This window comes from Sarcophilus harrisii, chromosome 3 (genome assembly GCF_902635505.1).
Source record: "Sarcophilus harrisii chromosome 3, mSarHar1.11, whole genome shotgun sequence".
Lineage (NCBI taxonomy): Eukaryota > Metazoa > Chordata > Mammalia > Dasyuromorphia > Dasyuridae > Sarcophilus > Sarcophilus harrisii.
This window is the reverse complement of record NC_045428.1, coordinates 246,838,307-246,864,965: the sequence shown is the minus strand read 5'-3', so window position 1 is coordinate 246,864,965 and position 26,659 is coordinate 246,838,307. Positions and strand designations below refer to the sequence as shown.

The window sequence follows — 26,659 nt, the reverse complement described above, 5'->3', positions numbered from 1 at the left end:
CAAGTGTAGACCTCAACATGTGGTCTACACCTCAATAGGAAGAGATGGCCACAAGAATAGTGGAAATATCAGAGGAGAGAAGGGAGCATATTTAAGAGATTCTACAAAGATAACAGACCATGGCAACTGGATATGGGGAGGTGAGAGATTGTGATGAGTTGAGGATAACCACTGAGGTGGATTGGTGGATCCCCTGAATAGTAATAAGGAACTTTAGAATGGACGAAGATTTTGAGGGAAAGAAATGAATCTGTTGAGCTTAAAATGTTTATGGAACATGTTTAATAGGCAGTTAGAGATGATAGGAGGTTAGCAGCTATTAATGTTGTACAACTAGATCTGAGGATATGGAGGGAGAGGAAGGGAAAAGATGAAAGATAGAAAGTGAAATTATAAAAGAGAAATGATAAATGTGAATTTCTCAGGGAACAAATCTTAGAAAATAGAAACTATGTTTATAAAACCTAACTAATTTATGGAACATAAGCAACAGAAACTTCCAGGTGATATACTCAAAGAATTTGATTTAAGAAATCATATTTCTTTGAAATATATGTGTGTGTGATTATATGTATATATGTGTGTAAAGATAGTTTTGATCATTCATTATAGGGTCCTAAGTTTTTCTGCCTCTCTCCTCAAAAAAGCAAGCAATCTGATATGGTTTAAATAGGTGTAATTATTTTAAACATGAAATATATGTTATCTATTTTATACATATGTATATATATATTTTAAAATCCTATCATAATTGTATTTCCACTGAACTTAAGAAAAGTAATATAAGATTTACATAAATAACCTTAAGAATAAGGAAGCATATAAAATGATTTGAGAAGGTGAGAATAAAATTAATTTGGTTGGTTGAGAACGAACATGTAGTTATAAATCTAACCAAGAAATCATATGATTTATAATGATTTATTTATAAATGATGGAGTACTCAATACTTGATAAAAACAAAATTCTGACCAATGATGAATTAAGGATGCAATTATCCTTATATAGGGAACCTCACTAATTTTTGAAAGGGAAGGCCTGTTTAGGTGAAAAATTTATAAATTTCCCCTTGGTTTTTGTGTCTTCAGTCTCTCTCTCTTTTCACGGCTTTTCCTTTCAAAATACAGCCCTTTACACTAAGATCATACTGTTCACATCCAATTTATCCAAAAAAAAAAAAAAAAAAAAAAAAAAAAAGGAATCTGTTTTGTTTCCATAGACTTACTCCTCAACTCCCTACAATCTGTCACTGCTCATACAGAGTCAAAAGGACAATCCATGTTAGTTATGGTTTATTTAGGCTATTCATTTCTTTTTGTCTTTTTTTAAGGGCTTCTTGATTGAGTGGTAAGGGTAGGCAAGTGTTTTGACAATTTAGATCTATGCAGTGGTATTTTTCTTATAATTTTAAGTCTTTTAGATAGTCATTTTTTCTATAAAGACAAAACATTCTTAAACTGAAGTCCGAGTTGGAGGTATAGTTCAAAGAACATTGTATGAGCCCATTCATTTTTCGGGGATTCAATTTCTTCATCTATAAAGCATGAAAATTAGTCTAGATTATACCTATGGTTCTGGTTAAACTCTAGGAATATGATTTTTCTAAATTACCTATGGGCTGGGTACTAAAAGGACAAAAGAGAAATAAAATGTCTAAATAACCCTTAAGTAAGGTAATTAAATCTATTCTGAATAATCATAGAATAGGAAGGCAAATATTTGCAGTTTTAATAAATCAGAATCTTGCAAAATAAAGTTAAATGCAAGAAAGCAAAATGTAGAAACACATAGAAGATTGTGAATCAATTGTGGAATATATCTTCATCTATGTTGAATGAAAATTTTTTTCTGAGAAAGAACTATTTTAAGGTAATTTAATTTTTTAAAAAAATTTCATATATTCTAAGTGATTTTTTTAAGAATTTGGAAAAGAGATAATTCACCAATAAGTATGTAAAGACAGACTGTCAAAAGTAAAAGAATGGAGACGATCCCTGTATTTTAAAGGTCAGGCAATATTCTTTTTTTTTTTTTTTTTTAATAGAACATATTTGAAACACAAATTTAATTAATGAAATGACCAACTACCATTTCTGAGGACTGATGATGATACTGTCCACTTCCTAATCTTTGGAGAAAAAATAGATTTAAGAGACAGGAGGAGATATGCAAGTTGGGCACACAGCCAATTTCAGAATCTATTTTACTTAACTATGCATGTGTTACAGGGCTTTTTTGTTTGCTTGTTTTAAATGTGGTGGGAAGGATGGGAAAGAGAGAAAATAAATGTCTGTTAATTGAAAAATAAAAAGATACAATAGGGAATAAAACCCAACTCATCCATATCTTGCCATAATCATAAACAATGCTAATATATTTGGTTTGTGAGGGAAAAATTCAACCTGAGAATTGGGGATTCATTTTACTATCTTTCCCCAGTTCTGAATTCTTTCATGGCTATACAAGACTCAAATAATGTATGTAGTTTTTAAAAGTGTAAATATATTTTTAAAAAAGCAATGTGTGCTCCAAATGTATATATTTTTAAAAAGCAGTTCAAAAGATGTATAGAATGAAAGGTAAGTAGGCAAGAAACCTTCAAATCTCATTTTCAAACAGGCAGATATTATTTTAAAATCTCAAAATTATTAATTTTATTTTTCTAAAATTACCATACTGTTGTAAAAATACATTACCTAAAATCCATGGTCATATATGCTTAGATTTGGCTTTGTCCATTTTCTATCTTAAATGTAGGAATCTATTAATTTTAAATACATATTTCTTAGTTTAAAAGCCTAATAAATCTCATCAATTATTTGTAATTTCCTGCCAAATAATGTGTTCTAATGATAATTTAAAATTAGTTTTTATTAATGAAATTTTGAAGGGAAAACCCACTAGTTGTATGAAATGAAATTATCAATAATATTCATTGCAAATATGCCTCATTTAATTATTGTCCTTTCCAACAAGAAAAAAATTTAACAACAATAATGTGCTAGTATGCCTCCGTTTCTCACTTTAACTGATAATTCCACACCAAAACCTTCCTTATCTTGGCATCATAAGTGATTCCAAATTGCAGTAAAAATTTAGTTTAATTTAATTCTTGGCTTCAATATTGAGGAGTAAAGAGTAAACTGAATGGAAATAACCAATGTGCTTAGACTTCTAATCTATCAGGGAGAAGGGAGCTGCAAGAAAGAATTTTTCTTTCTGAAAATGAAGAAAGAATTCTTAGTTTCTGAAACAATGAGGCAGTACAGATATGGCAAGGCAATAAAACTAGGAATTTGGCTGCCACAACTATGAGTGGAGTGCTGGGACTGAAGGGAAAGACTAAAATGAATGGAAAAGAAAGACTATAAAAAGTGAGACCAACATGTGCAGAAATAGAGAGATCTAAGCACATGTATGGGAAGGCAGCGGTTTTATTTTATTTACAGTCTTAGTACATAGAATTACAGGAATCATATATACAAATAAATAAGTAGTGAGTGACCAAATAAGTAAATGTAATAAATGTTTCTGAGTTGGAGAGGGGAGTTTTTGGGGGGAAAGAAAAAAAGATTTGAGAATTCATTATACTTTTAAATTAAAATTTAAAACATTTAAAAACTTTAAGAGTAGGTGGCTTTGTTTAACAATACTCTTCTCTGTAAACTGTTGTTATTATTATGGATGGTCATTTAAATATGAAATCACAATAAAAATCACCTTTTAAAAAAGAAATTTCCTTTAAATCTTCCCAAAGGCAAATTCCATGAATTTTCTTTTATTTCTGTTAAACAAGTAGTCACAACATCAAATATGAAGTCTGGACTACAGACAGTAGTTAGATGTATATTCCCAGGTAGCCTGAAACCCAGCAGACAATGTAGCTGTTACTTAATAAACACAGAATTCTACATTGTATGCCAGGTTCATGCCCCAAACCTGGATGTTCTTCCTACAAAACCAATTCTTTTCATCTGGATAACATAATTCAGCTCTAAATGTTTCAAAATGAATTTATGCTACTCATCTTATATAGAGTAAATACAAAGACCAGAAGTTACAAATAAAAAAGCAAGTTGGATTTCCTTAAGACAAAAAGTTAGATTAGGGAACATTAGACAGATAACACTACAGTTTAACTATTGCATTATTCAGAAATTATATTCTTAAAGACCATAAAAACATAAATTTGTATTTCTAGAAAGGTATGTTAGGGATTGATACATTCCATGGAAATAAAAACATCAACAGAAGCTCAACAATGAGGACAGTTTTTTTTTTTATATCATTTCTGATTATTTAAATAAGACACTGATGATGACCACATTTGAATCACACTGGAGAACCAGGAATTTTCTATATATGTTGAAGATAAGACAAAATCCTCATTATCCAAGAAGTGTCAATCAGTCTTCACTAGAAGATTGGGAGAGAAGCTCTAAGATGCCATCAGAGACCCAGTAGCCAGATGTAGCTGCTGATTGAAAGGGACAGGATCTACACTGACTACTGAGCGAATGAGGGACAAAACAGGCAGAAGGCACCATATCTTTTCATGGAGATATTCTGTGGAAGGAAGGGGAAAACATTTAGTTCCACAAATTGACCAAAATATATATTTTTTAAATTACCTATTTTTTGGTGGAGGGGCATGAATCTCTAGTACCTCGGGATGAAAAAATCCTCATAAATTAAGTTATAAGTTGTTATTCAATTGAAAATATATATGTTTTTAAAAAGTTTTCATGTAGCTTTGGAGCAATTTTCAGGCCACTGAAAACCACAACAGTTACAGAAAGCTTTTTTTTTTTTTTTTTAAATTTAGAGAGACTCTATAGTTCTTAAGTTTTGTGGTGTCGTGGATTCCTTTGGAAGTTTGGGGAACTCTTGGATAAAGCAAAGTACATAAGATTACAAAGGAATACAATTGTATCAAAAAAAGTTATCAAAATATATTTTTTAAAAATCCATAGATTTCTAGGTTAAGAACTCCTGCTGTAGTGGTCCAACATCTATATTTTTGTACCAACTTTAGTTTCATGAATATATTGTTCATATGTATGGAAAGATAAGAGGGTGATCATTTGCCTGTGCTTATTAAAATAGTATTTCTCTGTAACCAAAAAGAACAATGCTACTGGTACTGGTAGGTACAGTTGCTGCTTCATGGACTACTTATTCCATTATACTTATTATGGGAATAGGTATCTAAGAGAACCATTTTGACCATTTAAGATTAGAACAGCCATTTAATTATTCCCTATAATTCCTATTTTATAGGTAAGTTTATTCATTATCCTATATCTATATATTAATATCTATGTTATATTTTATATGTATACCTATGTATATACACATTCATATCCCCTTATGTAATTTTCTAAACAGAAAATTTAATATTGAGTAATAGCTGTATGTATTTCACTGGACTAAGAAATATAAGGAAACAAAAGTATTTATAAAAATTCCTTAATTTTAGGGCATAAAAATCTAAGACTCAGAGAAGCAAATAATTTGCCCATTGTTATAAAAATACCAAATAGTATAAGTGGATGAAGGCTGCTAACTCTCAATGAGTTAACAAATGAATACTCCTATTCATTTGTTATGATTCTTAATTAGAATAGCATCCTAATTAATGCTATTAATTAGATAATTACTATCTAAATATTAGATAGTAATTATAAATAATTACTATCTAAATATTATAGATAATTACTATCTAAATATTAGATAGTAATTATCTAATATAATTAGGTTATATTAGGATTCTTAATGAGAATAGCAAAAATTCTAATTTTTCTTAGTAAAATTTTTGAGAATTTTTAGCCATGTTTATAATTTTGGATTAGATAGTTTCTAAGATCCCTTCTGACCCTACATATCATATGATATCTCAAAATATTCTCCACTACAAGGTAATTTGCACATCACATTCTTATCTTTAATTTAATTACTTTCCTAATTTATTACAAGTGTGAATATTCTTCCATTACTAAATTCTCAATCTTGTTGTCTTAAGAATACTCATGGATTTGAAACAACATTTTATTACTGCTGTAATAAAAGTATGAGCCTACTTTGTAGTGAACACATAATTGAAAAAGTTTTACCTGAAAATTTTAGTACACTATGTCATTAAAGGAAGTCACATACACACATGTGCACATTCACACACACACTCCCTCTCTCTTTCTCCTTATGCAACAAGGTGAAATTATGCCAGAAATGAAACCAACAGCTGAAATACAGGTGTCTAATTAAAGTATGTTCTTGTGAACTTGAATTCCTGCTGTGTTACATAATTATATTAGAGCCAGCAGTATCACCATAACTGGCAAATGTTTGTAGTGAATCCAGCTCTTGCATACCTGAGACCCTGTGACTATATTGATTAAAAACATTTACACCATCTGATGGTCATTTGACTCTCACATCACACTATTTAGTAAATTGCCCTCTAAATCAACATTAACACTGACCTGAACATTTTGATGGAAATTCTTGCTAAAGATTTTTTCCCCCTTAAAGAGTTTTGCCAGACAATACTAGTCTGAACAAGTCTAGGGTTGGCACGAGAATTTAAAGTAAGCTACTCAAGGCAAAACCTGTTGTATACCCATAAAGACAGACTCAAACTAGTTAAAAATATTTATTGGTAATTATCTTTGACTTTTTTCTCAATTAGAATCAAACTTCTTCACAATCATTTGTTGAAGACATAAGCATTTTGCTCTGTGGCAATAGGGAAATGAGGGGGTGGAAATATACCCAGAAGAAGAAAAAGTTTTAACCCAAGAATAGCCAACTTCAGGAATTAATGACAAGAGTACAGGAGAATAATGTGTGCATGTGTGTTCCTGTGAGTGCTTGTGTGAGTACTTTTTTTATGCAGGAACATTTATGGAGTGAAAAGAATCAGCATGTTAATGTACTTTAAGGAAAATGGCTCTAAAGTGTGATGAGTTGATAGGAAGGGAAATTCTTGGCATATTTTAAGAATTAAGAAATGAAAGGACATTGTTAAGATAAGCTCAGGTAACATTATGGTCCACCAATGACTAAAGTAATTTAGAATGCTTAAGTAGCTGAATGTTTTTTTTTAATAGATATAAAGTGACAGAAAGAGAAAAGATATGGAAAAGGGAAAGAGGTTAGTCTCTTAAAAAGAGTTCATTATTTGGAAGATTATAAATTACCATCTCTCATGGGGAACAGATTGACTACTTCCATGTAATCATGAAATTCTTGCTCCCCTGATGCTCACATCTTTAAAAAGCTGTGTGTGTGTGTGTGTGTGTGTGTGTGTGTGTGCGCATTAAAAACCAATATGAACTTAATAGATATTCAGGAAGTACTTAATTATAAGCAAGGCATAGATCTGCAGGGCACAAAAATGACCCAAGGTGCTATTGTCCCTGAACTCCATGAAATGTGTAAGTAATATAATGAAAGATAGGCTATGGAATTGTCAATAAGAACAATAAAATTTTTAGAAGATTTCAAGAGAGATTACCTTCAGTTTTTTAGAGGGATTGCAGACAGATGAATAGGAGTGATTCTCATATTGGAGAATCTTCACTGAAGAGAATACATTTGAGTATCATTTTTAAAGATGGGGAAGCTATATGTTATATCACACTATATTGACAGTAGTCATCACTACAGTAACAATCATATGGGCATGTAGAAATAAATTTTGGGTTGAAATATACTGTCTTGTGTATATGGCTCATTTTGAGCCTTCCTTTACTTATTTAGCCTCATATAGCTGATGTGGAATAGAAGAAAGGAAAATGAAGGAGGAGTTATGTTTAATAATTACTACGTCACATAATTACAAAGACAGAGATCTCAAAAATGGTTTAAGACTAAACTAAGAAGATGGAAAAATTCTAGCTCAAGAAATAAAGAGTCTTCTATTTATCTTTAGAAATTTCTGGTTTTACCATTTTGGATCTCTCGCATAGTCTAAGAAGTTTTAAGAAGTGATCAACTACTATATATAAACAAATATTTAAAGTCCAACAAAATTTAACAGCTTTTCAATAAAACTTTATGTTGCTAATAAATTTGAACTTTGGTATAGAATCACAGAAAATTAAGAGATCTCCGAAATCACATATTTCAAACCCCCTCTTTTTACAGAGGAGGAAACTGAAATTCAGAATACTTAAGTACATTGTCCAAGGCATATAGATAGTTAATAGTGAAATTGGGGCAAGTGTCAAATGTGGGAATCTTAAATTTTCTTAAATTAAAATACTAAATGTTCTCCCCATCATTTTCCAATGCCCTTGCTCTGTTGAATCCTTCCAATTTATCCTGGATGTAGCTTGTTTGTACATATTTGTCTTGTTGTCTCTTCCCCATCAGACTGTTAAGCTCCTTGAAGGCAAGAACTTTTTTTTTTTCCTATTCTTGGAACATGGTAGGAGCCTAATAAATGCTAACTGACTTGACTATTGCATCCTCCTACATCATGCTATATGTGTAAACATGCTACATTATCAAATCCCCTTAATTGTGTATTATAGATAAAATTATATGGAGACAGAATCAAAAAGAAAAATCCATTTCTGAGGAAAGTAGATTATTGTGGTCTTGGATTATTTGGAATGGATATATTAATCACAGGATAATGCAACATACCACTTCACTTTGCTTCGATAGACTAAGTACATGAATGTACTTAGTTTAACTCACTTAAAACAAACAAAAATTAAAATTTTTTGTCCTGTCCACAAGAAAAATATTAATGTTGGTGCATGGGTGGCATTGAAACCAACCAACTCCATTTTAGCTTTGATATCTTCCCTGGGTAAGAACATATCTCAATCAATTAATCAAGAGCTTTAGACTACATATAGGGAATCACTGGAGAAATTTTTCACCCAATATTTTAATTATTGCATGCTTTATCCACTAGGGGAAAAATGGGAATTTCTCCCCCTAATTTTAATTGGGTATTAGAAGGAATTTTTTTTTTTGAGTTTATTTCTTTAAAAGTCAGGTCAATTCTTTTGAAACTGCCTATGCTTGTTTGAAGGCTTATGTACCAATATATGCTGCTTTACTTTAGCTAGTATGATTATTGAAAACAATATAAAATGTAGGGCTTTTATATAACCCTAAAATAAAATCTTTAAAATGGTAGTGCCTACAGAACAGTATTATTTTTCATAAACAATTATATTTTAATATGTACTTTTTAAATGTCTTAGGCTACCCAATTATTTGTTACTTGAATCCAGATGGCTTGTCTGAGATCTTTTTTTGGGGGGAGTGCAAGTCCAGAGTTTACCACCTGGCCTGGAAACCCCAAATAAGCCTTTAAAGGCTTAATCTCTTTTCTTGGGATACTCACTCTTGTTTAGAGACTAGTTTTCTAGTTTTCTTTGCTCTTTGACTAAGCATAATTGTCCTATTTAGAATCCTAGCAGTAATGTCCTTGTAATGGCAGAAATGCATAGTGAAGAAATTTTGATACTCTTTGGGAATAGGGACCCAGAGGAAAATTGCATAGACCTCAGAAGAGACTCTCTTTGATGAAGTTTTTGTAAGACCCATTAAGAAAGGGAAAAATTAAGGAAAAATCTGTCCAAATTCCAGCTGGATGAAGAAAGGGAGGAACAAGCATTTATTAAGTGTCTCCTATGTACTAGGCATTGTGCTAAGTGCTTTTACAAGTATTATCTCATTCTTATCCTCAGAATAAGCCTTTGAGGTAGATGCTATTATTATCTTCATTCTGTAAATGAGGAAATTGAGATATACAGAGCGGTTATGATTTGCCAAAAGTCACATAGCTAATAAGTGTCTGATCTGAATTTGAACTCAAGTCTTCCTAATTCTGGATCCCATTCTCTATTATGTTCATCACCTAACTGCTTCAAGGTAGTCTGGCATAGGGATTATTATTTTTTTTTTTTTGCACTAAAAAAAATTACTGAAGGTCTTACAAGTTTGATTTCTCACCTGGAGTGAGAAAAGGATCACCTCCTCCCCACCTATCCCCCAAGCCATCCCCATGAGAGGAGTACCATATGCTTTGAAATAACTTTCCATCTGAGAATTTTTATTTTATTTCCTTTTTAAAATTAGCAAATGATTAAAGTCATATTAATAATGTGGATCCAGAAAAAGAAGGTGAGCTTAATTAATGTGGAAAACAGTAAGAAGTCCTTATTAGTCTTGAATCCTTCTCGTTTCTCTCTTTTCTCCCCCACCTTAAGTAAAAAGCTACAAGTTTTCTTTTTTTCTTTCTTTCTTTTTCTTCCTTCCTTCCTTCCTTCCTTCCTTCCTTCCTTTCCTTCCTTTCCTTCCTTTCCTTCCTTTCCTTCCTTTCCTTCCTTTCCTTCCTTTCCTTCCTTTCCTTCCTTTCCTTCCTTCCTTCCTTCCTTCCTTCCTTCCTTTCTCTCTCTCTCTCTCTCTCTCTCTCTCTCTCTCTCTCTCTCTCTCTCTCTTTCTTTCTTTCTTTCTTTCTTTCTTTCTTTCTTTCTTTCTTTCTGCTGAGGCAATTGGGATTAAGTGACTTGCCCAGGGTCACACAGCTAGGAAGTGTTAAGTGTCTAAGACCAGATTTGAACTCAGGTCCTCCTGACTTCAGGGCTGGTGCTCTATCCACTGGGCCACCTAGCTGCCCCAAAACCTACAAGTTTCAAAGGAGATTTTTGGCTATTTAACATTTCTCAGTATTAGAAGTTCCAGCAAATATAAAGTCACCAACTGTACAGTGGGCAGGTGCAAATAAAACACATGTGGATAAGAAATGGATGAAAAGATATAATGTATATAATAAGATCTTATTTACATTTTCTCACTTGGTTCTTATTTTGAGGTACTTCATAAATATTTAACTAGTACTTGTTAAACACCTACTATATGCATGCCAGGAACTGGGAACACAAAGAGATAAAGGATATATATTCCCTAATTCCAAGAGTTTATATTCTTGATAAACATATATGCATATGTACATTACTTGGGACAAGCAATTATTTTGGTTTCATTTTATGACAGCAGCAGTCATATGTGTCAACCTCACTTGACACTAAACTGACTCAGAACATTTGTCACCAATCAAATGAAATAAAATTTCACTGGTTTTCTCATTTTTAGTTAAGTTTTCTATCTGAGGAATGGTAGATTTTATACTATACACATTGCTCTCTTTGATTGTTTTTAATTCAGTAGTTTAAAGAATGGATTTTACTCCAAGAAAAGTATAAAATCTGTTCCTCTTAAAGAGCACACTTAAGCAACAGTTGAAGATGATGTAGCTACTGTTGGTGTGAGAAGTCCAGGGTTTTAAGAATCATTAAGACTATAATGTAATAGAGTCAATCACATTGAAGTGCAAAGGCAAGTGCAGTGGAAATTGAAAAACAATACCAAGAAGTGACAAATTGTTGCTGCAATGATGCCTAACTAATTTCCCACAAATATGCAATCACATTCAGAGGTACATTACAAGAGGGAATTGAGTTCTATAGACCAAAGCTTCTCATACTGTGAGTCATGACCTCATAGGGGGCATTATATAACAATGTGGGAGTTGCAAAATTATGATTTATTTTCAGTAAATATTTTGTTTACCTACTTTATATACCTATATACCACAGGTCACACACAAAAATTCGCAGGCAAAAATGGGTTACAAGTAACCCACAAGTACAAGTAGAAAAAAGTTTAAGAAGCTCTTCACTAGACCAAGTCAAAAGTTATTAAAACAACAGGAAGATGAATAAAACAATACAAATACTACAGTAATGAAAATTGTTAAAAGGTAATTTTTACTGTGGAAACTGATTCTTGCATTCAAGGCTATAACCAAAACCATTGCTAGAAAATTGAGTGAACCAGTAATAACTGGGCAATGGCCTGGAAGTTATCCTGATTTAAACCTAGTTGAAAATCTGTGGTTTATAATCACTAGTAGACTTGGGAGGGGAAAGGCCTTTTTCTCAAAGGTATAGTTAACATCTAAACTGATTAAAAATGTGGTTTCATGATGAAGAATTACATATCTAAGTTGCAAAGTATAAAATGTGCTAATAGCAATGATGATAATGATGAATAGGATGAGCTAGCATTTATATTGTGTTTTAAGGTCTACAAAGTACTTTGCAAATAAATGAGGGAGTTGGACTACCTTACTTCTAAGATCTCCATCCAATTTTAAATCTATGATTCTATGGACTAGAGTAGATTTAGGAAGAAACTACAGAAAAAGAACTTTCTTTAAGGAGTCAGCTGAGAAAGAGAAGGTTAATCACAGGACTGACCAGAGTCAAGAGATCAGAGAAGAAAGCATTTCTTTCTGAAGGAAAGACAGTGACATATTTTATGGCAGAGCTGAAAGAGGAAACAGCAGAAGCAAAACCACTATTTGTATTGACAGTAGGAACAAAGGAAAAACTTAGTTCCTCTTTCTATATTAAGGAAAGAGGTCAAGATAGGCATTTTGTCCTATTACCATCTCTCTGAATGATTCATGGAGGGTAAGAAAGTATGAAATCTAGGCTATTGAAGGAATAGGAGTAAGAAGAATTCTTTTCAGTATCAAAGAAGTAGAGAGTATTTTCACTTGAAAAGATAAATGGCTGTGTTGATAAAGCTCAGAAAAATGAAAGGTAAATATAGTCAGAACCTGGGAGAAATAAGTCAGATAGGTACTTAAAACTTATGTTTTTATAGCACTTGTGGTTTAACAAGTATGTTGTCTTACAGTCCTGGGAGTGGGGTATATTCACTATCTTCATTTTAAAAAGAAAACTAAGATGCAAAAAAGGGATGTGATACCATAACTGATATCAGAGTCGGAATACGAACCCAAGGCTCATGAGTCAAAAATTCATTGCTGCATACAATATATTGGTATACAATAAATACACTACACAACCTCACTATATAATACTACACATTCCTGTAAGAAAATTCACTATGGCTACAGATATTTATTTTATGATCAATTCAAAATACCATAGAAGGCTAGAAGGCTCTAGTAGGCATTAAAACATGTGGTGTAATTTTTCACAAATGACTTGTCTTTTTCTAAGAGTAAACAGATGTTGAGACTGTTTATCCACTTGTATGGGGGCAGAAGTGCAGAATTTCATAATGCAAAGATAGGGTTTGATTAAGCTAATCACTCCTGCCAATTAGTGTAACTAACAAGATGCTATACTGCCCTGATACCTTTATCAGACGAGATTTCTATTAAATCATTCAAAGACATTACACTAATGTGCAAAGTCCTTAATTTTGAAGGAGAAAATGTATGTAAGCCATTGGGTGACAAGAATTGATGAAACCCAGAAAAGCATTAGAGCTTGTTAAGGAGATTAGTCAGTCCTGTGGGGCTTGAATAATAGCAAAAATATAGATTAAAATAAGGTATTCCAATAGCCAGTCATCTTAGTGGTGGTACAGCTATAGTCAAGCAAACTTATAAGAAGTCAGTCTCTTGAAGAAGACAAGAGAGTCTCCATTCCTCTCCTTCATTCTCTTCCTCACTAAGGAAGACTTTTGAACTTCAAAAGGTTGAGAGATTTGGGACTTCCTATTTATGACTATGAGAGTATCTCTGGAACATCAGTGGCTGACAGTTGAAAGACACAATGAAGACAAACTTTACTAGGAACCCAGCATAAATTTAAGTCACACCTAAGAAAAACTTCATGAAAATCCCATGAAAGTGGTGAAATGGATTCTCAGCAGTGAGTTACCCTTGGGGCACATATAGTTTGAGTTTGAGGCTACTTTCCCCTGTATTCTATATGTACTTATTGGAAAGTATAGGTAATTTATTTTTACTCACTGTTCTTCCTACACTGTTGTTGCAAATACCCATTTTAAAGAACTAATTAAGTCAGGATGGGTAACTCATATTAACTGATATCATGGTGGAGGAGCACCATGGCTGGGTGACATTATTAGGAAACCAACCCAGACTCTGAAGTTAATAGGAGTAGCCATACTGATATTTTGACCTGCTAGTGAGAGTGGTGGAGCCGAGGTGAACACCCATGCTTTGGTACAACATAATAAATAGATTTGGAGCTGACAGAGACCTAAGAGGCAATCTAATCCCATTGACTCACTTGTTAAGATTTAGAAAGGTGTAAATGAGCTGTCCAAGGTCACACAAGTAATAAGTTCAGAGATGGGGTTTGAACCCAGGTCCACAGTCAGTGATCTTTCCATCCCTGCATTGGCAGATGGATTGGTTATGAACCTGGCTTTACCACTTGTTAATTATGTGAACCTAGGTCTAGGATTTAGAGCTGGAATGTAGTTCAGAGTAACAACAGAGATAACAATGCTCGTCCACTTAATCTTACAGATCTTTGACAAAAAATGTAAAGAAATTAAAATGGAAAATCAAATGAAAAAGTATTTAGTAACCTGAAAGTTCTATCAAAATCTAATACATTGTCTTTTCTTACAAAAAAAAAAAAAAAAAAAAAAAGGCAATAAGCAACAGAAGAAAAAGATATGGTCACTAAGTCACAATTGGGGGGAGAGAGGGAGAGGCGGGGGTGGGGGAGAGAGGGAAAGGGAGAGGGAGAGGGGAGAGAAGGAGAGGGAAAGAGATAGAGAGAAAAAGAGAGAGAAGGAGAGGGGAGAGAGAAGTGAACCAAATACATCGAATTTTATTCACATGTCACAACTTGTTAATCCAAGGTGAAGTGGATTATTTGAAATAAGAATCCATTTAAAGCCATGCTTCATTTAATGGAATTAAGATGCCACAGAGCTCTAAAATGTGACATGAAATTATAGATTTCATCCCTTACTGGCTCTATATAGTAGTTTATAAAGTTCTTTTCTGCCAGTAACCACTCTGCAAATGTCCATGAAGTAAAACACAAAGAAAGGAATTTCTTTTATTTATATACAAACAGACATGAGCACAAAAATCTACTCCTTGAAAAAGCAATGGCTTCCACAATATCAGAGCTACCAATGGTAAAATTTGTAGAGAAGTTATTATCTTAATAACTCATTTTTATGTAACATCTTTTGGCCAAGGACTTGAGTGTAATTGGAAACTGCATTTTTTAGGACAGGACAGAGATCCTCAGTGTTCTGACACAAAGAGCAAAGGGATTGTGACTGTTACTTGATGGATACTCTTCAATTCTAAGGGGAGGGGAGAGAATATAAATCTCTAGAGAGACAAGAAGAAAGCAGATTCCAAGAGGGAAGATTTCAAATCTTCTGCATTATGAGAAAACAGAGCACTACAGTTTTAAGAAAACTATCATGGATTCCCGTCAAAAGAGACTGCAATGCCAATACAGAACTTTAATGAATCTTTGCCCCTTCTCTCTACTCCTGACTTCTGCCTCTTTTTTCCAGGGACAGGCATAATTTAGCTTGTTCTACTTTCTGTTCTGCCATCTACTCTAGTCTCTCTGAACTAATATGTTAGCTTATTGTATTGCTGCTTTCTATGTGTGTGATCTTTGGGATCAAATATAGCTGAGAGGGCATCCTTTGGAGGTGAGATTGCTAAATGTAATTAAAACTGGGGAGCATTCCTTGGCAAAAAATGGGGTCTGTAAATAGATATAATAATATATTACTGATCCTTATTTTAAAACTTTCCACTATCAGAAAAAGGTACAATGAATCTGGACTATAAACTTAGGATCAGCTTGAGTCAAAAGTAGCCCAAGGAAGTGAGTTCCTTCTCCTTTGAATTCCCTTTGTTCCTTTCCCCTTCCTCTATTCTCCTTACTACTGCTAACTGAAGCCTTGATTGATACCACCTCCTTTAGTCTCCTTTTCCCTCTGACTGGAGGGCTCGAGTGTTAGATTCCTCATACTGTCTTCCTTAGTGGAGGGTAAAAACTGGAGCACTCTGTCTCAACTGACCTGCCTGATTTCAACTCCACAGAACCAGACAGCAGCTGGTCTCTTCAGTCCTTTTTTCCTTTTATGGGTTGTCTCCTGCCATTAGATTGTAAACTCCTTTAGGTCAGGAGAGTATCTTTCGATTTTATTAATTGTATCATTAATGCTTAGCACAATGCTAGCACTTAATAAGCATTTATTGGATTGGATTTGACTGAAAGGAAAAGATGGACACCTAACTCCTGGTTTGGCCCATATATGGATATAGGCCAGAAAGAGGGACTATCAGTTCTTATGGTCATGGAGATGTATGACTGCCAAATTTGGTTTGACTTTAGTGTCAATTTGCACCATCCTACCGCCATATTAGATATGTTTGTGTAAAAATAACTAAATTTGAATCTGTAACTGGAGAGTTTACTACCCTCCAAGTATAAAATAACACTGATACTGCTTCCTATCATTTATTTAAAATAGTTCATAAAAAGAATATAAATATTAAAATTACTTTTATAGTTTAACTTTAGTTTCTGAATCATAAGTTATATCAAATCTATATATAATTTTGGCTTCTATATAAATAATCTAAAATTATTTTCAAGATGGTTAAAAAAGACTGATAGCGAAATACCAAATCAATAATTTCATGTAATTTATGAATAACAAAGGAAACATACTTAATCATTCTCTAAAATTTTAATTGAATTACAGTATTAAATAATACAATAAATTAGATCCTTTAAAAATGTACAAAACTATTTTAGAAACCTTATTTATAATAGCAATAAATGGAATAAGCCTATATAACCCCAAATCAAGACTAAATAATGTTGCTTAATAATAATAGAATGTTGCTACTATAAAAACATGATCTGTGAAGAACCTAAAGAAATATGGAAAGACATGGAATGATGTATGATGAAGACATTAAATATAAATAGAAACAAAAGGGGTAAAATAAAAAAAAAATAGAAAAGGATGGAGAGAAGAGAAAAGTGAATAAACAGGATGGATTTTAAACTATTTAGGGTTAATTTACACATTTGTACTTAAGCCAACAATTTAAGTATATTATTTTTTGCTTTTGTCTTTTTTTGATGTTTTTGAACTTTTGCTTGTTGAGAGCTATCAAATTTATAATAAAACTTTTCATTTTTTCAAAAGCTTCAAGATTTAAACATTATATCAATATTGCCTGACTACTGATAAAGATTATCAATTTAATGCTCAGAATCTAATTAGCAAATCAAATTTTCACATATCATATTACTAGTGTTCTCTTTAGAGTTTCTTCTGTTGAATTTATTGAAAATGTCAAATTTTCCTGTTCTAAACTGTACTATACACTTTTTTGGGAAAGTGTCCCTTTTTTTCTTTTCTACATAAACATATGGCTTTGTACAAATGCATATATTCAAATTTTGTATAGGTATGAAAAGAAAAGGGGGAAAAAAGTATGTAAAGGAAGGTACTATGCAAGAACAGATAAAACCAAACTCCATCTGAAAGTCTAAAAGACAGTAAGAGTTATTAGATCTCCCTTCAGGGGGAAGCACTGCTATAAAGTTTTGTTATTGGAGGACAACCAGTTCAAAGTTCAATTTTTACAGTTGATGTGGGTTTCCTTTTAGATGCCTGGAAAATGACTCTGCTGACCACATCCACATTCTGAAATACTTTTTGAGAACTTCTAACCAAACTGTAGGAACTGACTCATTTAACAGTGCCTGGCCACTGTATAACTCTTTTAGAATGTGCCTTAGACAAAGCCCAGAATATCAAGGACTTTGCCATTTATTGATGCTGATTAATTGTCTATTTATATGGAGGAGGAAAAGGGGAAAATCCCAAAATATATAGATTAGCAAAACAGACTATGCCTCATCTTGAAAGTGCCTTTAGGAGGTCTGTTACTCATGCATACTGGAAAGACCAAGACACAGAAAGATTCACATTCTTTCTCTCTCTCCCCTCCCCTCCATCTAAAGGGGAAGAGTTATAACCAATTAAGCAAAGACCCTTAGGAAATACCTTTATATTGTCCCTAAAAAATAAACAGAGATAAAATCAACCAAGCAGGGTAGCATATTCCAAAGCAGAGACTGGATGATGGCATGGATATATTGTAGCCGATATTCACATGAAAGATGGGGGCTAGTCCTTTCTAATTCTAAAACTCTATAAATCACACCAAGTGATAGGTCTTAACATTAAACACAAAAGCACCCTATTGTAATCTCAAATTACCAGTAGTCTCTCTGCCTTGTTTCCTCAACAATCAAACGAGATGATAATTGGAATACAAAATTCTAATGTCCCTTCTAGCTCTAACAATCCAAAACTACAGATTTGAACCAAAATTTTACAAGAGAAAGCTTAGATTTAGGAATCCTAGAAAAAAGAATGACTAGAAGGGAGTAGAAGGGAGAACTTGAAGGAAAATATAATGAGCTCTATTTTGAACATGTTAAGCTTGAGATGTTTTTAGTATAGGCAATATACCTAGCTTGAAATGTCTGACCAACAATAGTTATTTGGGATCAAGGTAGAGAGTTGGATATATATGTAGGTGGGAGTTATCTGCATAGAGATATTAAACCAAAGAAAGCTAATGATATCCCCAAGAGATCTATGAAAAGGGGAGACAAGAGCCCAAGACATGGCTTACTCACAGTCAAGGAATGTGAAAGAGATGATAAAAGAGACTTTTGAAGGAGCAATCAGAGAGGTAAGAGTACTACTGCTACAAAGGAAAAACAAAACAGAAAGAGGAGAAAATACAAGAGTAGAGAGGAGTGAACATCATTAAATGCCTCTAGGAAGTGTTAGGGACTGAGAAAAGATCATCAGATTTGGCACCTAATGATGGTTTGCTACTTTGGAGACAGCAGTTTCAGTTGAATGATGAAATCAGAAGTCAAGATTGCAAAGGGCTAGCAGAGCCAGCTTCTTCAATAAGTCTGTCTGAGAAAAGGAAAGGAGATATAGAAGAAAAGTTGAATAGATGATAGCCTCTAATAAAGCTGTTTTCAAGTTAGGGAAAATTTGTACATGGCTATAGGGAGCAGGGAAAAGTGCCCATGGAAAATTACAAAATAGAACAGGAGATAGGATGATTAAGATGGTTGGAAAAGAAAGGAAATGGTACTGTGGACAAACACTGGAAAACTGGCCTTGATCATTGAAGAGGAAAGATCAAAGGAAGAAGTCAAAGGATTTTGATATAGAGAAGGCCTAAATTTTCTCAGTAAAAAGATGATTATCCTCAACTAGGGTATGGGGGATAAGGGTGAAGGTGGGAAGGGAAGAATGTGGTAGATTTGAAGGAATAAGAGGTATGGAACAGCAACGGAATATTGGGAAATCAATAAGGCTGAAACCTGCCTTGCTGAAATGAAGCTGTCCAGTAGATGTTAACACATTTGCAGGGTTCTTAGTCAAACTCATTTGCTTAGCTTTCCCCAGGCCTTTTCATTAGCAGTTCAGTAGGGGTCAAGAAATTAGTGGAAGTAATTCAGGACTGGGGTTTGGCAAGAGAAGGGTTATGATGGGAGAAAGAGGGATTCAAAATTGAAATACAGTATGAGTAATTGAACAGATTAACTTTTGGGTTAAGATTGGAAAAGATGGAAAGAGAAGTCAGTGAAAAAGGTCTAAGCTTTGAAAGATGAGAGACATAGAACTCTGAAAGATTTTAGAGAAAATATCAACACAATGACCAAACATGATTCCAGAGGGCTCTCAAAGAAAAATGTGATCCATCTACTTCCTAAGAAGGGATTGACTCAGAGCACACTGATAACTACCCATTCACATAAATTCATTTTAAAAAGTTATACACACAGCCAAGAAAAAAACATATACACACAAAAATGGTCAATGGGGGAATTTTCTTTGCTTGGCTACACACACACACACATACACACATACACACGTATATCTGTAACAGGGTTTTGCTTTTCTTTCATTTTCAATGGTGGGGGGGGAGAGAAGAGAAGACAGTTAACTGGGAAAAATATAAGAGGGGGAAAAACGGCCTGAGAAAATACTGAGAGGTAGAGGCATTAGAGATCATAATGAAGGTGAAGAATAAGCTTAGGAGGAGGGAGGAATAGAGATGGATTGACTCATAGTAAATTATGGTCAGACAGGAATGCCAGAGATTTTAATCAAGGATGTTAATTACCTTGGCTAAATAACTTATATTTGTAGTGTACTGAATCAACTAAGTTGCTTGATTTAGCTTCCTTCACCTGTTTAGCAGCAAATTGGTAGGGAAAAAGGCAGGGGGTTGTCAGGTAGGGGAGAAGAGAAGAAATCCAGGGTTGAGTAAGATTTAGGGTGTGACTATTTTTACAAATTCTTAATTTTATTTTTAAAGAAATTCACAACTTAGATGTATTGTGATAACAAGGCTAATTCCTTATTCTTCAATTGAAGAAAAAAAACAACAACCCAATATTTTGAGGGTATCAATCAAAAAGACTATGTTTATACTGTGCAAAAATTTTATTACTATCAATAAGCAAAAGATAAAAGAATTGAAAAAAGCTTATCCAGAGGACAAATGAAGTATGTATGTGAATTTACTATTTTTATGTCTTGCATTTTTGACATTTCTTTTTATTTGACCTCTGTGTCTCAGATGCTAAGACAGTAAGAAGATCCCTGAGACCATTCTCCACCATTTTATGATCTACATCAACACTGCCCTTCACTGGTATGGATGACAGAATGTTGACTTAAAAGTGCAAATTATTGATGACATGTTGAAACAGACAACCTTTTGTCATGTTTGTTTATGAATTCTTCAAAAAATAGAATGCATCTTGATCTAAATGTAATTCATATTGCTTCATTTTTCCTATTATGTATATAATTGACTCCTAATTTTATAGGCAATGTATGACCTTATTTTAACATATCTTTGAAAAATGGTCATGTTCAGCTTTTTAGACATCCATAGCTGGATGAAGGTATTGAACAGAGAACTATAGGTCACTTACTAGGCAGGGTCAAATAAGTTCAAAAGCAGGAAAAAAAAAAAAAGAAAGGAACTCCTTAGCCTGATTTTGAACTGGGCAACATTCATCACGTCATAAGGTTTTTTGTTGTTGTTATCGTTTGTTTTTTAAACAAATAAACAGAGAAGGTATTAAATTTGAAGTTATTACTAAGGGGGGCTTGTTAATCCTCTGGCTTGGAGAAGAAAGGCATTACACATCATTAAATAAGTAAATAGTTCTAGATCCCTCAAGAGTTCCATGATAAAACATGTGTAGAAGAATTGTACATGTTTAATATATATTGGATTACTTGCTGTCTAGGGGAGGGAGTGGGGGAAAGAGAGGGAGAAAAATTTGGAAGACAAAGTTTTGCAAGGGTGAATGTTTTAAACTACCTTTGCATGTATTTTGAAAATAAAAATGTATTATTAAAAAAAAGAAGAGTTCCATGACAAGTATAAGAGGCTGGATATTACATGTTTCAGTAGATCAATGATATTGTCCACAGAGATGTTTTTAACAGTATCCCACAGGGAATTTACCCCATTTACTTCTCTTTAAAAGGAATGTCTGTGTAGGTATTTTAACATTCTGTGGGTACAGAAGAATAAAATACATACAATTAAAGAATTCAGGCTATCTATCGTCCTTCATTTTCACTGCATTGTCATTCTACCTTCTTTTCCTAACAGTTCTTGGATGTTAAATCTTTTAAATAACTTCTCGTAGGATCACAGATCTTTCTTAGAAGGGTCCTGAAAGGTTAACTTGGATAAGTCCCTCATTTTATAGATGAGAAACTGAGGCTGGAGAAATAAACAGTTTATCCCAGGTACCATGGGTAGAGAGAATTTGAATCCAGGACTCCAGACTAAAGATTCAAGGCTTTTTCTATGGTACCACATCACTGATAATATGCTGCCACCTATCCACCAAGTGACTCCATTAGGCTTGTTGATTCTTCTGGAATTGTGATATTCCATGGCTCAAAACCATGGTGAATCACTAGAAAAACACTGAGATTAAAAGGCAAATTTGTGTCTCAGGGAGATGTTTGAAATTGTTCAAAGCACTTAAAAAACTTCTTGTCCCCTTATTCAATTGTGGGTCCACCTCACAGTTTTTTCCCACAGTTTCTGGCCAAGATAAATATAATGGTGGACTAACTCATGTAACAGTATGTATAACAAGTAAAGAGATGAAAAATGAAACATCTGCCAGTATTTCTAAAATACTTCCATATCTGTGGCAATATTCATACTCTTACCATCCCAGAATTTGATGATGAAGTGAAGATGGCACTCAAGAAAATTAAGTCGTTGGATTGGATCAAATACACAAAAAAAGACATTTGTGCCAGAAATGAAAATTTTGAAAACACTGAAAAATAAAATGTCAAGATATCTGGGAAAAAATTAGAAGATAGCAAATAATTGGGTTAAGAAATCATGAATAGCATATTGTTCCTCCCCCAAAAGGCATTGGAGAAGAATTCAGTAACAGCTGACCCATGAGAAAGCCTATTTTCTTCTCTCTTCTCTGTATGTGACCAACACCAACTTGTATCAAGAATATCTGTGATGAAAACATGAGAAGGAAACAGAATTTTGTTTTTTGGAAATAACATTTTGGAAAATAATATTCTATGGTGCAATGCATCTTCAATTGTACAAGTGATCAAAAGATATAGAGAATATAAGATCCCACATTGTTTTTATTTTGTGATTTTTTAAAAAGCATTTTATTTAGCAGAATACCACAACTTTAAGTACTCTTCTTCAAAAGATATCTCCCCTACAAACACTTTGATCATACAGGTTTTCTTGATAGATGTAACCACATACAAAGGTTGTTCAATGACTCTTGGTCAATATCAAATGAATTATAAAGTGGAGATCAAATAATCTATAAAAGGAACCTACCCCTGTAGGATGTGTATAAAAGGTCACTCAGGATGGACATCTAAGAGGAACGTAGCAGTAATGTCATTCAGATGCTCTTATTTGCAAATAACAGGGTGCAAATTATATCAAGTCCTATACTCTACATCAAGATTTATTAATTAATTCAACCAATGCACATTAAAAGAACAACAAGAACAGATTGACACGAGTAGTAGATACTTCAATAATCAACAGAAGCTAACATGACAAAGTAGGTTGAGGTTCCTCATTTTTCTGGAATCCCCATATTTATGTTCAGGGATCTTTCCAGAGGATGGTAACAATTAAGCTTTATATAAGAAATGAGACTTTCCCCTTCATTATCTATGAATTGTTTCTCTATAATGTATACTGCATTATAGTGTGAAAAGGGAGACAGACTATTTTAGTGGGAAGAAAAAAGAATTGAAGAGTTGCTAGATCTGGGTTCTAGTATTGGCTTTTGCAATCAGAATTTTTTTTAATATGCTTTTTCAATCTAACACCTGGGTTATTAAAGATAAACAGAAATGACTAAAGTTTTGCCATTGGAAATGGCCAGTAAGGCATTTTTCAAACAGTAAAGACATTGTGTACGATGTTTTAAAATTAGAGCTGTTAATTGCTTTCTTGTATTAATGAGATATGTACAATTTACAAAAATATCTCTATGGTGATAATAAGGTTTCGTACTTTGGCAAAAGTTCTTAACTGAAATCCCCCTTCCCCAAACAGAAGTGGCTTATCCTAGATATACCAAATAGTAATCTGAAAAGGCCATAATAAATTTGACTAAGGGCTGAGGTCACTATGGTTTATACCTTAAAAAATACAATTTACTTTCTAAAACAAATTTCTACAAGTCTTTAATGTCTTTCCATCAATTTTGTATATTGATGTTTTAAGAATAAAAGAGACAGTTCCAAAAACTTTTAAAATTCACTGATACTCACATCATTTCCAAACCACAATTAAAAAAAAAAAAACAAAGAAAACAAAGAAAAACATTTTCTCCATATCATTCCAGCTTGTTCCCCACCCCCACCACCCCCTTCTCCGCCCCTTTGCTTTGAAACGGCAACCATGGCAGCAGTCAGCAGAGGCTGCTTGGGGGCTTTAAGAATATCAGTCAGTGGAATGTGCTTTGTCCTTGCCAGGGTGAAGGATCAAATTAAAGGAGCCCTCACTGGCTGGATAAGAGAAGAAGAGAATACTAAGAGTTCGCCTATAAAGATATCCTTTCCCAGATATCTCCCCCCACCTCCATCCCTGTTGTTATCTATCTTTCCCCAATGTCTCCAAGATTGGGACTGAAGAATGCAACAATGAGTTAGATAACTGCTATTAAGCAGGCGAAAACATCTATTTGAGATTCCAAGGCCCTCTCACCTGTCTCAAGAAGTCCACAGTAGTGGGTATGGGCTGCTACAAGCTGCCTAATCCCTTCTTACTACAAGTCAGTTATCTCAAACCTGCAACCTGAGACTTCCAACAGGCTACAAGCAGTTCCTAACTTTTTAGATACAGTGTAAGTGGTACAGACCTGATACAAACAAAATCTGAGTTTGAGAAGAATTCATTGTCTCCAAAGTAATGGAAGATTGACCAATTTCAAAACGGGAGGAGGATATGAGAGTCCGTGGCAGAGCTGGCCACTCTCTACCTGTATTCCATTATGCAAAACTTTCCAACTATGACTCTTATGTATTAATTAACTTAGGAGATCACAGAAGCCACTGGGAAAATCCAGCCATCAGTTTCTCAGTTCATTTCGTGTGTATATGCTGCAGGCACCTTTTAGTGAGCAGGTCCATATCAGGGCCCCCTCCCTTTTCAATTTGAGCGGGAAAGAGTGATGAATAAGCACAGATGGGTTGTAGCCCTCATCTTTTTTATTTTATAATCTTTCCTCCCAAAGCCATGGCTTCCAAAATTCTTTTTCCTTCTTTCCTTTCTTCTGGGTAGCCCTGCTGTCACCTAACCTATTATCACCTTTTGTGTGACTTCAGTGCTAACTGACTTTTCACTCCTCCTCAACCTATACACACAGTTATCAAATCAGATTCTATCACTACATCTCTCTCATGTGTCGTCCCTATTACTAAAACCAACACTTTAGTTTATGCCCTCAAACACTTCTCACCTGGACTACTTCAGTAGTCTCCTAATTCTTCCTATTCCTTACTTACTCCAATCCATCCTCCATAGATAACACAATGATGTTCCTAAAAAAAAAGCTTTAATAGGCACCTCCTTATTCCTAAGCTTCAGTGTCTCTACTGATAGTGTTATCAAATATAATTTCACCCCTTAAAATTTCTATATGTGTTTAAGTTTTTTAAGGTTCATGATTGTTAGTACAACAATAGACGCATTTAAATTAAATATACATAGAGCCTAGGCTCCTTACTCAGCTCTGTGACCTACTTATCTCACTTGACCTGCACTCATGTTGGTAGATCTGGAGTTTCCAGAGGTGAACAGACCTCACATGAGGCTGTTACTTTATCTCTTTCTCAAAGTAATAGAGATAACCCTGATTTGGAAGGTTATTTAACATTTGCCACTGTCACTCCTACTAATGATTCTATATAAAACAAATCAGAGTAACATTATTAATTCTTAAATAGAAAGCACTAAAGGATAAGGCAAAAATGGAAACATCAAACATTAGTTATTTGATAGAAGGAAAAAGTAGGAATAATCATAAAAACACAATTATCCCATAAGCTTGGATTATACTCTCCTACCAATGTATGTAATGTATTCATGGTTAAAAAGGGTCACACATAGAAACCTAGCAAGCACTTACTTGAATAGGAAAACTCAGGTCCATGCAAACTCACAACTCTGAAATGTAGACTTTGATGGCCTTAGTGCTATCAAGAACAAGAAATTACTTCTCTCTTCATTGTTTCATTGTTTCCCTTCTGGTTCTCAGAAGATGGCTGGGCAAAAACTACCCCTCTGATTAATGAGACAAAGGAATGCTTTTAGCAAAAAAAGTGAAACACACACACACACACACACACACACACATACACACAAAATCACCAAGTAAAAGCAGTTCCCTTAAGCCATCCAATTGCAAAGCAACTCAGGAGCACTCTCTGGTCAAGGCAGAAACATCCAGTCAGCTCTTCATTCAGCAGATTTCTGCTTTCTCCAATCAATATCTAGGGAAGCAAAGCTTCTTCTCCAATAAATACAACCAACGGCAAAAGAGATGGAAATTCTCTTCTGTTTCTCCAGCACCAGACCATAGAAGAAATAAAGGGCAATCAGAATTCCCGAAAAGTTCTCCATTCTATTCCCCCAGGATATAGATGGCAGCAGAAAGCCATAAACCAGTGGCTTACAGTAGTAAGGGTGATCTCTTCACTGATATCTCAACTAAAGAATTCTCTAAGCTGACCCTCCTCCCCCAGCAAAAGCAGCTGAAAAATTACCTATCTCAGTTGGAACCAGTTTTCCTTGTTTCTTAGTCTTCTTTCCTGGCTCCTATAGCTTCTTTCTACATTCAATTTACTCTCTTGGCTCTGTCTAGCCCCTGCTCTAGCTTCCTCTCTGTTCCTATAATTTCATCTCTCTCTAGGGTCTCATACCTCAAACCAGTGCCTCCTCATAAGCTGTAACACTTCTAACTTATGATGTGAAACTCAACATTTCAACCTTTCAGCCAGGTATGACTATTGTATGATTTACAATTTTGTCAATTATAGCCTTCAAAACTCTGGCAAGCCACATACAAAAGGAAAGATGGACTATAATGTCCTGAGGTTATCTTTACCTCCCAGTAATCTCTATCTTGTCCTCAGAACAGTCCCTCAGCAACATTTTTTTTATCTGAGACACCACGTTCCTTCA

At 33.9% G+C, this 26,659-nt stretch overlaps 1 long non-coding RNA gene and 2 other non-coding genes across 3 annotated transcripts in view; all 3 read right to left on the bottom strand.

The window, feature by feature from the left end:
• Nucleotides 1-3,416: 3,416 nt before the first annotated feature.
• The window catches only part of LOC116422343, a 31,299-nt gene continuing 8,056 nt past the window's right edge, over nucleotides 3,417-26,659 (bottom strand). The window contains exon 3 of the long non-coding RNA XR_004232937.1: nucleotides 3,417-4,566. This is a non-coding gene — a long non-coding RNA (uncharacterized LOC116422343). The remainder of the gene's footprint in view (nucleotides 4,567-26,659) is intronic.
• MIR221 (microRNA mir-221) lies at nucleotides 3,837-3,986 on the bottom strand. The gene has a single exon (NR_105704.1). It is a non-coding gene; the product is annotated as a microRNA mir-221 (primary transcript).
• Nucleotides 4,427-4,576, bottom strand: MIR222 (microRNA mir-222). The gene has a single exon (NR_105703.1). It is a non-coding gene; the product is annotated as a microRNA mir-222 (primary transcript).